The sequence below is a fragment of the Peromyscus maniculatus genome, chromosome 4, assembly GCF_049852395.1.
Source record: "Peromyscus maniculatus bairdii isolate BWxNUB_F1_BW_parent chromosome 4, HU_Pman_BW_mat_3.1, whole genome shotgun sequence".
Taxonomy (NCBI): Eukaryota; Metazoa; Chordata; class Mammalia; order Rodentia; family Cricetidae; genus Peromyscus; species Peromyscus maniculatus.
The window spans coordinates 143,746,651-143,760,956 of record NC_134855.1 but is presented as its reverse complement, the minus strand read 5'-3'; the positions used below and the strand labels follow the sequence as shown (position 1 = coordinate 143,760,956).

Sequence of the window (14,306 nt, the reverse complement as noted above, 5' to 3'; positions counted from 1 at the left end):
CCGCCCACTCCCCGCCCACACCGGAGACGCCGCCTGCCAGGGCTCGGGGCCCGCCCTTGGCCGGCCTGCAGCCCTGGCGCCCATTTCCCGGAGTGCTGGACCCAGCGACCTTTCCGGCGGCTACACTCTGGAAAACAGCCAGGTGAGCCCCCAGAAGGCGTGACCCCAGTGTCCCCCGCCAAACCCTGGCCTCTTTCCGGCCCCTTCTGCACCGAGGCTTTTCACTGTTGCCTGGGTGCCTACTGTGTGCAGGCCGGAGCTGGAGGCACGGAGCTCCGGAGATTCATGGGGCTGGATTCTGCGGGATAAGTCCACTTGTTGCAGAATCCCAAGACGAAAGTGTGTAATTAGGGAGATTTAGCGGAGTCAACGACGGCTGGAGCTCACCAGGTGAGGGCATGTGGGATGCAGAGGACATTTGTTATGTGGGTGAGAGACTCCTGGAAACTAAAACTGAAAGGACACCAGGGTGGCTGGAGACACAGAGTTCATCTTTTCCCCCGGGCAGTCAGGCTGGAGAAACGTCAGGATGCTCACCTCAACTCTGTGAGGAAATGCCCTGCACTGTCTGCTCCACAAAGTATTATGTGAGTTTCAGCTGCAAAGCACAGCAGGTGTACTCAGGCACAATACTGAATGGAGACAGAAAGAAAAGTAGAAGAAAACTCCATAGACTCTGGCCAACCTTTAGAACATACAAAAACAACACCCAAAATATGCATGTTTAGCTCTATGCACCAGTGAGGAGGATTGTAAAGCAAGGGAAACATACACTTAAGTCTAGGCACTGTGTCTGTGGTGGGACAACATAAATCTGTGGGAGGACTGGGGCACATGGAAACGTCAGAACTGGGCGAGATACAATGTCCACTTTTCGTCTGTAAATAAACCGACCTATAAATCAGAGGGGAAAGTGGAGGTAGGAGAGTGGGGGGCTGAGGCCAGCAGGCGAGGTGGAAGCTAAAGCATATTACGTGCCCCAGTGAGGCTTGGCCCTTCCCAAGAGCCTGCTGCGAAGTAAGTGAAGGTTTGTCAACGGTTCCAGGACAGCATCCGCCTTTATTTGGAAAAAATCCTCCAGGGGCGTTTAGAAACTTAGCCAGGTTGACATTCCAGGTGAGCTGGTTAGAAACATACTCTTGGCTGAGGCCAAGGGGGCGCTGTATTCTAGCAAGATCCTTAAGCAACTTGTGTGCACCTTGAGGTGGAGACACCGGGCACCCTGACATGAGGGGACAGCGTGAGAGGGGCTCCGGGGAAGGATCCAGGTGAGGGACAGTGGGACAGATGATAGATTCTGCATGTAAGCTGCAGAATCCGAATCTGGGATTGGGTTGCACGTGGAAGTGAGGGAGAGGGTGGATTGGATCAAAACCGTCTTTCTAAGACAGGGATGATAATTCATGCCTGTGACCTTAGTTACAGGGAGCTGAGGCAGGAGGATGTTGGGCTATTATTGAGATTATTGAAACTCTGTCTCAAAAAAGAAAAATTCCTAACACATTGTAGCTTTGTAGAAGATTTTTTTTGTTACTTTGGATACATGACACCACCACCATATGCGGGCACACCCTGGGTGGCCAGTGTCGTGGAAGCGCTTTATAAACACCGTCGGGTCCAATTTATCCCACACCCTGTGAAGCAGGAACCATTATCAGTCTACAGATGAAGTCACCGAGGCTGCAGGAAGACCCTGCCCACCGGGCTCCAGGAAGATTAGTGCATTGCAGGGAGAGCTGGTACTTAAGGTTGATTCTGACTCTGTATCTGGGCCTGGGGTGTGACAATCAAGTCCTTCTCCAAAGTCAATCCAGCATATTAGAGAAAGCTGGGCCATGCGAATGACTTGCTTTCCACCAGAGGTGACACAGCTCTTTGCTGATCCTGTCTTTGTCCTATGGAGTCTAGGTCCTGGCTTCTTGCCCTGGGAGGGCCTGAAGGACTTGCTGGTAGAAAGGACATGGCCAAGGAGGCAAAGGTCTTTCTTATCTGGAGGGGTTCAGGGCTCTTTTGACTTCCACTGGGGCCTCTGGGTTTTTCTCTCTGGGAACTTGAGCCACCAGAAGAAACTGTCACTGGTGAAAAGTTCATGTTCAGCTAGTCCAGTTGGCTGTTGAGTCAGCCACCCCTAATCCCACCATCTGAGGTACAGTAAGGCCACCCCTTCAGCCGACTGGCTGACCCCAGCCAGTGCCCCGTGGAGCCCAGCCATGTTCCTTACTCTCAGAGCTCTAGCAGGTGTTTCTCATTGGCTACCATGTTTGGGGGCAGGTACTTCTACCTGCCCCAGCCCTCCAGCTTCTGTACCTCACTGTGCTCCATCCTGACCAGACCTAGCAAAGTGTCTAGATCCCAGACTGTTGAAATGCCGCTCCCTAGGCAGGACCAAACTTCCAGGAAATAGCTGAGTTTTGGTTACAAGCCTTTGATCGTCCTCACCGCTGGGTACACAAACCGCCCCTCTGCCAAAGCAGCCTCGTGGTGTACACACCACCCTGGACTCTTGCCCGTGGCATAGGCAGAGAGGCAGAAGGTGACAGAATGGAGAAGCCAGGATGCCTCTTCCCTCTGCTTCCCGAGTCATCAAAGAGAACTGTCTTTCTGGCAAGGCCATAACTTCTGGCAGGCTTCCACTCCCTCCACCCCCACCCCCACCCCCGCAGCTCCCCTCTTGCCCCTGTCTCTAAGAGGACGACCCCAAGAACTGTACCATGTGTGGCTGCTCTCCCTGAGCTATGCTCCTGGGGTTAGGGTTTTCCTAGACGCAGCTCCGGAGACAAAGTTTGGGGTTTATTTGAAGAGATCTAAGGAAGCACCGTAAGGGGAATGCAGAAAAAAGACAGGGCAGTGAGAGAACTCGTAGCAGGGAGGTGACCAGCCTGAGCTCTGGACTCAACCTCTGGCAGATGGTAGGGTGTGCAGTTAATCCAACTGGGGGCCCAGGGAAGGAGGGGCTTAACCACACACTCTCCTCCATTATCAGGTGTGCTTGTGTGTGTATTTCACAGTCCTGAGGACCAAACCCCAGACTTCTTGAGTGGCAGGCAAGCGCTGTTCCCCCCACCCCCACCCCACCCCGCACCATCTCCTCTGGTATTATTTGAACCTCTTCCATTAATTTTTTGGTACCCACAATTCAACATAACCGGCTAAGTGTGCTTCAGTGGCTTCGGGACCTGCAGCAGAGAGACAGACATGGGGACATCCAGGTGTCGTTGGGAAGTAGTTTTCACCATGTAGAGGGATGTCCAGGTTACCTGGGCAGCACATGGGCATAGCCCACACCTTTGTAGTGGGTCCGTCTGTTAAACTTTCCTCCATTACCCTCTTTGAGGGTGTCATCTGGTCCCTGCCTTGAGCTTCCCCATACAACACACATCGGGCAGGAGCTGGAGGAGGCCTGGAGAGAGAGGCCGTCCCCTAAGTGCATTCTGCACACAGCACACTGCTTGTACTGAGACAGGTTCTCAAGCACACAGGAGCTCTGGCTCTCCTAGCCTTCCTGCAAAACCAAGCTCAAGTCAACCAGAGTGGAGTGCTCATGTCAGTGTTCCTAGTGCTTGGGAGGTGGAAGCAGGATTGTCACAAGATTAAGACCAACTTGGGCTACAGAGTGAAACTGTGTCTCAATATATGTAAATCCAATTCAAGCTAATAAGTTGCATTATGGGGACTGCTTAGGAATAATCTCTGCAGCTTTGCCAAGAGAGGCTTTGGTAATAACATCGATGATGCCATAGAGAACAGCTCATGTAACAAAGTTTGTGTGGGGGTGGGGTGCAGAGGGGGTGCTTCACTTTAGAAACAACTACAATCTGCCGGGCCTGGCTTTTAATCCCAGCACTCAGCAGAGGCAAGCAAATCTCTCTTCAGTTCAAGGCCAGTCTAGTCTATATAGTGAGTTCCAGGACAGTCAGAGCTGTGTAGAGATCCTGTCTCAAACACTAAAACATTAAAAAAAAAAAAAAAAAAAAAAAGAAAGAAAGAAAAGAAAAAAAAGAAAAGAAAGAAACCTACAAATTTTCAACAGTAATTACTGTAGCAGAGAGGATGTAACAAATACTGATACCTGATCCCTGAGTTAGCTCACTTCTTCAATACTTCTGGGTGGGTGGTCCCCTCCAGTCCTACTAAATCTGCAGCACTGGGGTATCCAGGTCATGTTTACTCCAGCCACTTAGAAGAGGAAGTTTGAGGTAGCCAGGCTCAGAAGGAGCACATTGAATTCATTGTAGTAGAATACAGGTGGATCGTGTGAAGAAGGAATGTGGTGGTACATGCCTGTAATTCCAGCACTTGGGAATAGGAAGCAGAAGAATTAGGTCATCCTTAGCTATCTAGTGAGTTTGAGGCCAGCCTGGGCTACATGAGGCTTTTTCTTTAAAAAAAAAAAAAAAGAAAGAAAGAAAGAAAAGGAAAAAGAAAAAGAAAGAAGAGAAATGAAAAGAAAAGAAAATGTTCCATGAGAAGAATGAAATCATATCATTAGAAGGAAAATAGATAAGACCAGAGATCACCATGTTAAATTAAATAAATCAATTTAAAAGGAAAAAGAAGTCACATTTTCTCTCAAGTGCAGAATATGGAGGAAGAATTATCAGGAAGGAAGCTACTAGTGAGAAGAAGGTCAGGAGATGGAGAAATGAGGAGGGTAACAGGGTGATTATGACTAGAGCACACTACATATTCCCATTATCTCTATGATTAATGCACACGAATTAAAGAAGAAAGTCCTATGACTTTGACTGGCCAGTGGCTGGGTTCATTTTCTCTCCAGATCTCCAGGCCGAGGCCAGGATCTGAGAAGAGTAAGCTTGCATGTTGTGGGGTGTGTGATGGAGTGTCAGGGGAAGCTCTGGTCATTGTGATGCGCCTGGGACAGAGGGGAGCTGCCTCTGAGCAGGGCCTTGGTGCAGAGTCAGGTTGATGGCTGCAGATGAGGATTTCCGGGTACCAGTGTCAGTCCCCTGCATCTCCCAACTTCAACACGGTGCATCCCAATGACACCCACTGTTTACTGAGCACTTGTTTATTGGTTAAAATATTAAGGCAACTCCACGTAGTTAAAATGGAGGTTTATTTTGTGGGGTAACTTACAAGTGAAGGGATAGGTTACAGGGTCTGGGAAAGGTGTAGCACAGTCTGGCGGTGTTCTCTGGAGAACTCTGCTCTGTCTACCTCCAGCGTCCAGGGTCCAGGAACCAAGAGAGCTAGCCCATCCAGATCTCAGGTCTTCAGGGGTCCTCTCTCAGTTCCACCTAGTAGGCGTGACAGTTACCAAAGCCTCAGTGGGGGTTGGAACTTCCAGATCAAAGCTGGAACGGCTACCCACTACACTTGTTATGTACCATCTCATGTGTGGTATCATCTAGTCCTCCTAGTGGCCCTGCAGTCCCGAGGGCCAAGGACCACAATCAGACCCTCATTTGGGGAGGAGCCAAAGCTCCGTGTTGGCTGCTGGTGAGAGATGCACCATGGTTGAGTGTGAACATGCTAGGCAGTGTGCTTGAGGGAAAGGGGTGGGGCTGGGCAAGAGGCAGGAACCCAGGGTTTGCATCCTGGCTCTGTTCTGATGCCAGGTGACTGAGGGGTGTGGCCTCCTCACTTGCTCAACATAGCTCCGCAGGCTGACTCTGTGCCAGACTTTGGGAATAGGGAATTTCTCATTCTGCTTATTTGTATTTCTTCAGATAATCTGTCCCCTCCTAATGTGACACATCAATGCTCGTTAAGTTTATCTTCTTCCCCTGTGAGGCTGAGCACACGTCCAGGAGTCTCAAGGTTACAGAGTCAATGCTGACAGAGCAGTTACAGAGTACAGATGTTCAAAACTCATGATGACGGCCTATGGCTTGCAACCTCAGACAAGCCCCAAGCCCCTGTTTCCTCCTCTGTGTAGTGGAGATGACACAGATTCACTAACTCATGGAATAAGCCAGGGTCATTCCTAGTTCAGGGACAGTGTGTGGACGTATTTGGCTCATAGCCTGAGCCAGCCATAGGCAAATCTCATTCTTGGACCAAGGAGAGTATCCTTATTTGATAAGGAAGTATCACAAGGAGGTAGCAGGTGCCACATCTAAATGCTCATTGTGATGATACATGCTTATAATCCCGGTATTCCAAAGGTTGAGGCAGGAGCACCAGAAGTTCAAGGTCATCCTCAGCTATATAGTGAATTAGAGGATAGCCTGAGCTTCATGAGACCCTGTCATGAATAAACAAACAAACAAACAAACAAACAAACAAACAAACAAAATACTGCTGTGCTGAAATACTGGCCCGGCAGCCAGATCCTCCAGCCATCAAAGAGGATCCAGAATCCTGGACTTCAAAGTTTAAGATATATTCAAGGGTTAGGGATGTAGTTTAGTTAGTACAGTTCTCATGTAGAATCACAAGGTCCTGGGTTCAGTCTCCATCACTGGATAAGCCAGGTATGGTGGCATATGCCTATAACCGTAGCACCCAGACAATGGAGGCAGGAGGGTCAGGAATTCAGGGTCATCATTGGTTCCATAGTAAGCCTGAGGCCAGCCTAGGTACATGAGACACTGATTCAAATAAACTAACAAAAATACAACAACAAAACTCACCAAGAATAATAAAAGAAAACACATTCGAGTATTTTCTGATTTTTAAAACTTTGTAGGAGCTAAAGAAAACATCTGTGCTTCACATCTGCCCCTGGATGTGTGAACTCCATACAGCCCAGTCCCTGCTGGCTAATCTCCCAGGATCTGAGTGGGAAGAGAGCCTGGGAGAAGATGGACCTCACCTCAGGTTACAAAATAGGATTAGCTGCTTTTCACAGCAGAAAATCCCCAAATGACAGTGGTTACAACAGGACACTTTTCTCTTTCTCTGCCGTATGAAATCCAGAGGCAGGCCATGAAGGTCATGACTCTATGAGAACAGCTCAGCCTATTTCTGTTCTGTTACCCCAGTGTGAAGCCCTCATGCTCAGTGTCGACTGCAGCTGCTGAGGCCCTGACCCATCTCATCAGCACTTCCATGATCAGAGCGGAAGAAGAAAGGAGCCAGTAATGCCTTCCTCTTAAAGATTCAGTTCTTCAAATCTCTTTACAGTTTTCACTTATGACGTCATATGACCACACTGAACTGCAAAGGAACCTGGAAATTGTTTTGTATTTTAGTTGGAAAACAAGTCTCTCGGGTAAAATGGAAGGCCCTGTTAATAAAGGAGAGGAAAATGGGGACCCAGCTCGGTGGTAGAGAGCTTGCTTAGCACACACATGGCCCTGGGTCCCATCCCCAGCAATCTAGAAAACTGACCAAGAGGATGCTACACAGCGGGAGGGAACAAACCCCTTCTGTTCCATCAAACGGCCTGGCGCATTGAGGAGGGCAGGAAGAGAGTGTGGCAGCAGGAAGCCCGACACTGGTGTCCAAGTGACTTCTCTCATTCTGTGTCTTTGAGTCTCTTGGTAACTAAGAAGAAAAAAATAAGAGGACAAGCCAGGAAGGGGGCATTGGTGTGAACGACTCACCAAGGAAATGGGGAGAGGCATACTCCTGAGCCCTTATGAGCACGTGATGGGGTCTCCTATCATGGTGGGGAAAGTCTCATTTTGTCTGTGCCTACCGTGAAAAGAGCCCTGGTTGACCAGTTGTTCCTCAGAGAACTAGTCAGTCATCCCTTCAAATGGCAGTCTGCCCTCCACCTCTGGGTGTTCAGGGGAGCCTGGTTCCTCCAACTCCTGAGCCTTTGGGGAGCTCAGCAAGTCTGTCTCAGTGGCTCCCTGGAGCATCTTGGTCTCAGGCCCTGGGTTCCTTGTCCACATCCATCCATCATTGGTTCTATAGCATCCACAGTTTAGTTGATTCTTCCTGTCTGCTCTTATCACCTCACAGGGTGTCATTGTCCCAGTCAGTGGATGTGTGTGTTGTGTGTGTGTCCTTGTCATTCTCTCAGAATCACAGAAAATGGTGACATTAGGTAAGTGATGGCAGTCGGCCATAGCTAGCCAGTATGTGGCTTATGCTCTTGCCTGGGGAAACCTCAAGGCTCGAGGACATTCTATGGTGTTCCCAGCCTGGCTGCCCCTTCCTTATTTAGCTCTGGAAGCCCTTAGTGCCTCAAAACTTTGTCTCTGCACCTGAGCAGAGCTGCATCTCAGCTCTGGCCTGTACCCCTGCTAAAGGGCAGGACCTAACTATTCTTCCTTGAACCTGAACGGGATTGGGCAGGCCCTAAGCTGCTGGATATGAGTTCCTGGCCTAGTTCACTCCTTAGATGTCAGTTTGATCTTTGGTGAATTAGACTCAAAGGTGGGGCTGAGAATGTTATTTCTAAATTGGAATGCTGGAATGCTAGAGTTGATCTCCTTCCAGAGGTGTGTTCCCACTGGAGTATGGATGAAGTCTGGTGTCAGTCCCCCTGGGGAGCCTGCAAGAGCATTGCCTGTTCTTAAGAGCCAGGGGTAATGGTATACACTCACAGCACATGGGAGACTAAGGCAGGGGTATCATGAGTTTGAGGGAATCCTGAGTTGCATAGCAAGAGTCTGTCTCGAAAAATTAAAACTTGTGGACTGTGGTACAGATAGCATGTGTCTTCAGACCCCAGAAACCCCCAGTGGCCTTCTGTGATTCTTATGGGAAGAGGTGAAGAACTAGGTGGGCAGCCTTCCCAGACTAGGGAGTTTCCTGAGGTGCAGGGCTTTCAATGCTAAAAGCAACGTGGTGCCATGGAAAACCAGAACTGCTGATGACCACCAGGAGTGCCATCTTGGGGGTGGCCATGTGGCTTAAAAGCTTACTCTCTGGGGCTTAGGGAGATGACTTAGTTGATGAAGTGCCTTCTGTATAATCATGAAGACCTAAGTTCAATTCCCAGAACCCACATCAAATTGTGCCTACAGTCCCAGCACTGGGGAGGCAGAGACAGGAGGATCCCTGGCAAATCCTTGTTTGCCAGCTCATCTGGCCCAGTTCATGAGCTTCAGGTCCCAGGAGAGATTGTCTCAAAAACTAAGGTAGAGCATGATTGAAGATGTCCAACATTCACCTCTGTCCTTCACATGCTCATCCACACTCCCTTCCTTACACAGAGGCACACACACACACAAGCACACACACACATACATGAGCACACACTGAGACATATGCAAGCATACACACAAGCATACGCAAACATTCATACACACACACACACACACACACACACACACACACACACACACACACACACTGCTTACTGTCTGTGGTCACACACATCTCCCCACCACATGTCACCTAGCATTTTTATGACAAATGCTGGAGATGTCCAGAGTGGGCTCTGGAATCAGGGTGCCAGGTCCAGTCCTCAGCTCTAGCCATCCCCACCTCTGTCTCTTCAGACACATCATTTCGATTCACTTCTGCTCCATTTTCCTCATCTACAGAATAAGTGTATAATCCAAGTTCCATGTCAATGGGTGACTATAAGAATTAAGTGACTCAGTGGATGCAAGTCCCTTCCAATGCTGTCTGTCATCCAGCCAGAGGGCCACACCCTTTATGGAAATATGAAGAAAACTATCTGCATTTCCCAGCAGGCCTTGGGATAGTGGACACAGCCTCCTGGATTCTAAAGTCTGATTATATAATTAATCTGAACCTTGAGCCATTTCAGCCCAGTTCCTTGTAAACATGCTGACACCATCAGAATATGAATAATTAGGAGAATATCTCGTTCTCACTTATCACTAGAACTACTTGGAACGTGTAAGTGAGCTATGACTAATCTGTTCTTGTTGATCAAAGCAATAAACAAACAACCAGGGCAAACCCTTATTGTGTTCTCTTTTCTTCTGTAAGAATAGACCTTAGCCAGGCTGTGGTGGCGCACGCCTTTAATCCCAGCAGTCGAGAGGCAGAGGCAGGGGGTCTCTGAGTTTGAGGCCAGTCTGGTCTACAGACTGATTTTCAGGACAGCCAGGGCTTTACAGAGAAACCCTTTCTCAAAAAACAAACAAACAAAAAAAGAATAGATCCCTTGGTGCCACTTGGAGCATTTAGTGTGAGAAACAAGAATGTGTGTTTTCACAAGTGACCATCCTCATTGTTGGTACATAGACCTCTACCAGGCCTCTTCTCCCCTCCCCTTCCCTCCCCTCCCCTTGACAGAGATTGGCTACATAAGGCAGCTTGGCTTGGACCTGAAGTGCCTCCTGCCGTGGTCTTCCGAGTGTAGGGATGTCAGAGAGGGTAGCTCTGACTCTTGCACAGTCCTGTGAGAGTATGTTTTAGGGTGAGATTTTTGATAACCACAGAGAGACTGACTTTGGTGGTCCACTCTAGACCTTGTACTTGGTACCAGCCTTGAACTCTGCATTTCCTAACTTCAAGGAAGCAGCCATATTATTTTCCCATCACTATGACAAACACCTAGGCTATTCAACTATATGGAACCAAAGGATTTGGGGTTTTTTCATTTGATGTTGTTGGCTCACAGTTTTGGAGGTGTAGGGCCTGTGGCACACATCATGGTGACCAGGAAACAGGAAGAGCAAGAGGGAGCTAGGCTCTATATCTCCTGCAAGGACACAACTCCCGCAACCCACCTGAAGACGCCTCATGAATCCCACCTCCTAAAGCAGAGGTTCTCAGCCTATGGATTGAGAGCCACCTGGGGTCACCTATCAGATATTTACATTACAATTCACAACAGTAGCCAAGTTACAGTTATGAAGTAGTGATGAAATAATTTTGTGGTTGGGGGTCAGCACAACATGAGGATCTGTGTTCGCAGTGTCAGGAAGGCTGAGAATCACTGTTGAAGCCTCTGTCGACCTTAATAGTACCGCCCTGGGGAGCAAGTCTTTGCCTCAGGTGACTGAAGTTGGACTGAGTTTGCCCTGAGATGCAGACCTCCCAGATGCTTTGGAGGAAGTCAGCATATTTTTACTGTTGTTGGGCTTTCTCCAGAGGAAGGGAGAGGAGCTGAGTTCCGCCACTGTCACTGAAGGGGGTTGGGCACTGCTGTCTTTCCCTAGAATTAGAATGATTTAAAAGCCAGGCTGCTCTTAAAGCAAGCCAGCCAGCAAGAGAACAGCAGAGGGCCTTTTAGTCTAAATTTTCTTTAGTGTGTGTGTGTGTGTGTGTGTGTGTGTGTGTGTGTGTGTGTGTGTGTGTGTATGTGTATGTGAGATGTGAGGGGGATTGTGAGTGCCTCAGCATGAGTGTGGGGATCAGAGTCTTATTAATAAAAGAATTTAGAATAGATTAAAAAGAAAGCCCCAGAACAATTTGATTGGAGCCTGAAAGAAAAACACAGTGCAGGTTAAGTTAAAATCCTAGCAGCCATCGGGGAGATGGAGGAAAACTTAACGTCTGCTAAGTTAGGCATGGACTAGAAATAGATGGATTATTTAAAAAGGGAAAGGTAGGTGGAGGGATGGTTCAGCAGTTAAAACCACTGCTCTCGCAGAGAACCCACGTTTGATTCCCAGCACCTACATCAAGAAGCTTACAATCACCTGTAACTCCCACTCCAGAGGATCCAACACTCTTCCCACCTCCGAGGACAACCGCATCCTCATACACATACATATTACACATAACTAAAACCAATAATATAGGGAGCTGAAGAGCTAGATCAGCAGTTAGGGGCATTGGCTTCTAGAGAACCCTAGCTTCAGTTCCTAGCACCCACATGGCAACTAACAACTGTCTGTAACTCCAATTCCAGAGGATCCGACATCCTCACACAGATATACATGCAGGTAAAACACCAATGCACATGCACTAAAAATATTTAAAAAAAACAAAACAACCAATAATATGCCAGCACTCGAGAGGCAGAGGCAGGCTGATCTCTGTGAGTTTGAGGCCAACCTGGGCTACAGAGTGAGATCCAGGAAAGGTGCAAAGCTACACAGAGAAACCCTGTCTCAAAAAATAAAACTAACAAAGCAAATAAACAAACAAAAAACCCAATAATATAAATAAATAAATAAATAAATAAATAAATAAATAAATAAATAAATATAACAGTCACTCTTAAGAATGGAAGTGGGCTAATGAGAGGAGGAAAGAGCCCGTAACAGCATCTGGCCACACAGTGTCTGGTCTTTTATAGCCTCCACCTCCTGTTTGTATTTTGGGAGTTTTATTTCATGCATTTATATGATGCCAGGATAAGGTAGAGCTTTCAGTCTTCCTAAGAAACTCACTTCCTTTACATGTTAATCTATTTATTTATTTATTTATTTATTTATTTATTTATTTATTTATTCATTTATTCAGATTGTGTCTACATAGCCCTGGGTGGCTTGGAACTGACTGTGAGGACTAGGATAGCCTTGAATTCACAGAGCTCTATCTGCCTCTGCTTCCTACATGCTGGAATTAAAAGTGTTTATCACTGTGGTTGGCCACACGTTAATCTTGATGGAGCTGTTTTAGTTCCTATTCTCCCAACACACTTCTAGGGATGAAACCCAGGTCACCATGGTGACACAGAAAGTGCCTTTACCTGAGGGACCATCTAGCCACCCCTGGTTGAAGGTGTGCATATAAACAGATGGTCATTTATTAGTTATATCCCTGGTCAATGACCCACTACTTCGTTTTGTCTTTTGTCATGTGTTACTACATGAGAGCTCTTCTCCAAAAGGAAGAGATGGTGCTCCTTACAGCCCAGAAGAGGGCTATGTTGGGACATTGATCTATGACCTGTAGTGGTCCCTTACAGACTGACACCAGAAGGACCGACCGGTGGAGGGAATTTCTAGCTTGTCTAGGAGGTGCTTATGAAGGCTGCCACATGTCTCTTCAAGTATCTCAGTCAGTCTAAGGTAACTGTGTTTCTCAGATACTTCGAGGGTACTGTTTGACTGTGAGGTGACTCCTGGCAAAGCTTCTCCCATAAACAACACACTTGACTCAAAGCGCTTTTCAGACCCACCCACTCTTCGAGGAACCCAAATTAAGGAAGCCAGTTTTCCAAAGCTGGGACCTTCTTCTCAGGAGAGCCTCCATCCAGTACCCCAGCTGGTTCCACAAGTGACACATGGGAACACATCTTGCCAGCATCTAGGGTAATGGCAGGGATCGGGGCCTGGAAGGGTCTAAGACATACCCACCACCATCTTGGGCCCCAGTGACTGAAGAGTCCAGCACTTGCTTGACTTATCCCTGAAGCCCACTGAGAGAGGAACAGTTGAGACAGAAGGCAGGCAGCATGGACTCCATCCGACTGAGTCAGTGCTACTGAACAGCTCTTGGTCAAATTCCAGAACACCTTGAGACCAAGGAATGCTGCAGTTCTTCCCAAGCTGTAGCCACCGATGCTCCCAGGTGAGGGCAGCCTCTAGTCTTAGGTGGGTCTTCAATCACCCAGAAATCCGGGAGGGACCATATAAGCTCTGGCTTTTCTTTTGCCTTTGTGGATCTCTGGCCACACCCTACCCACTGTGCACTTGACCATGAGATCTGCTCCACCCCCATCTCTCCTTTCTTCTGGCATCTTCTCAGTCAGAAAAACCCTTCTGGGAGTTCTGTAATCTGACTTCTGTGGACATAGTCATGTGTTCTTCAGTTCCTGACGAAGCAGCCTTTGGGCTGCTCTCCCCTCCCCTCCCCTCCCCTCCCCTCCACATGCCCCTTTCTTCACAGTTCACTCTGATTTTCACTACAAAGCATGTAATAAATTGGTTATCAGATGACCTGCCCAATTTATTCCTCAGCCATTGCCAGCTCAAAAGGATCATTCCCTCCTGGTCTGAAGATCTCACTCAGGCCAGCCATGGTGACCCATGCTTGGTAATCTCAGCACTGGGGAGGTAGAGGCAGGAGGATTAGAGATTCAAGATCATTTATGGCTACACAGTGTGTCTGAGGCCAGTCTGTGCTGTAAGAGATCCTGTCTCAAAAAAACAAAAACAAAAACAAAGCAAAAAACCTTGATTGGACAAGAGGATGCCTCATGTCTGGGAGCATCACCAGCCCTCTGGAACCCTGGCCATGCTGAAAGCTCCCGCCTCTACAAACACGAAGCCACTGCCCTCTGATTTTGAGGACATTCAGGCTCTAAAATGCCCATCCTTTTTGGAATGGAGAGGCCAAATCCCAGCGTAAGGTCATATGGTCATAAGGTCATATGAGTTCCCTTTTTGGGAGTGATTGCATGCTTTAGTCCCATTTACCCTCTCCTTTTAGGTCACAAAAATGAGTAGACTCAGCACAATGGGCACCACCCCCCCTCTACCCAATGACTTCCCCTTGGGCTGTCCAGCCCCACTCTGGAAAGGAAGAAACACCCTGTTTTTCTAATTTTCTTTTGTTCTCACGTGCTGATG

General features: G+C 48.0%; 1 long non-coding RNA gene across 2 annotated transcripts; it reads left to right on the top strand.

Annotated features, from left to right (window-relative positions):
- The first annotated feature begins 27 nt into the window (after window positions 1–27).
- LOC121828934 (uncharacterized) lies at window positions 28–9,792 on the top strand. Of its 2 annotated transcripts, none has more exons than XR_013050952.1 (2): window positions 28–142; window positions 6,653–9,792. It is a non-coding gene; the product is annotated as an uncharacterized LOC121828934 (long non-coding RNA). The 2 variants fall into 2 exon arrangements; XR_006071653.2 differs by having other exon boundaries at window positions 28–390.
- The last annotated feature ends 4,514 nt before the right edge of the window (window positions 9,793–14,306 follow it).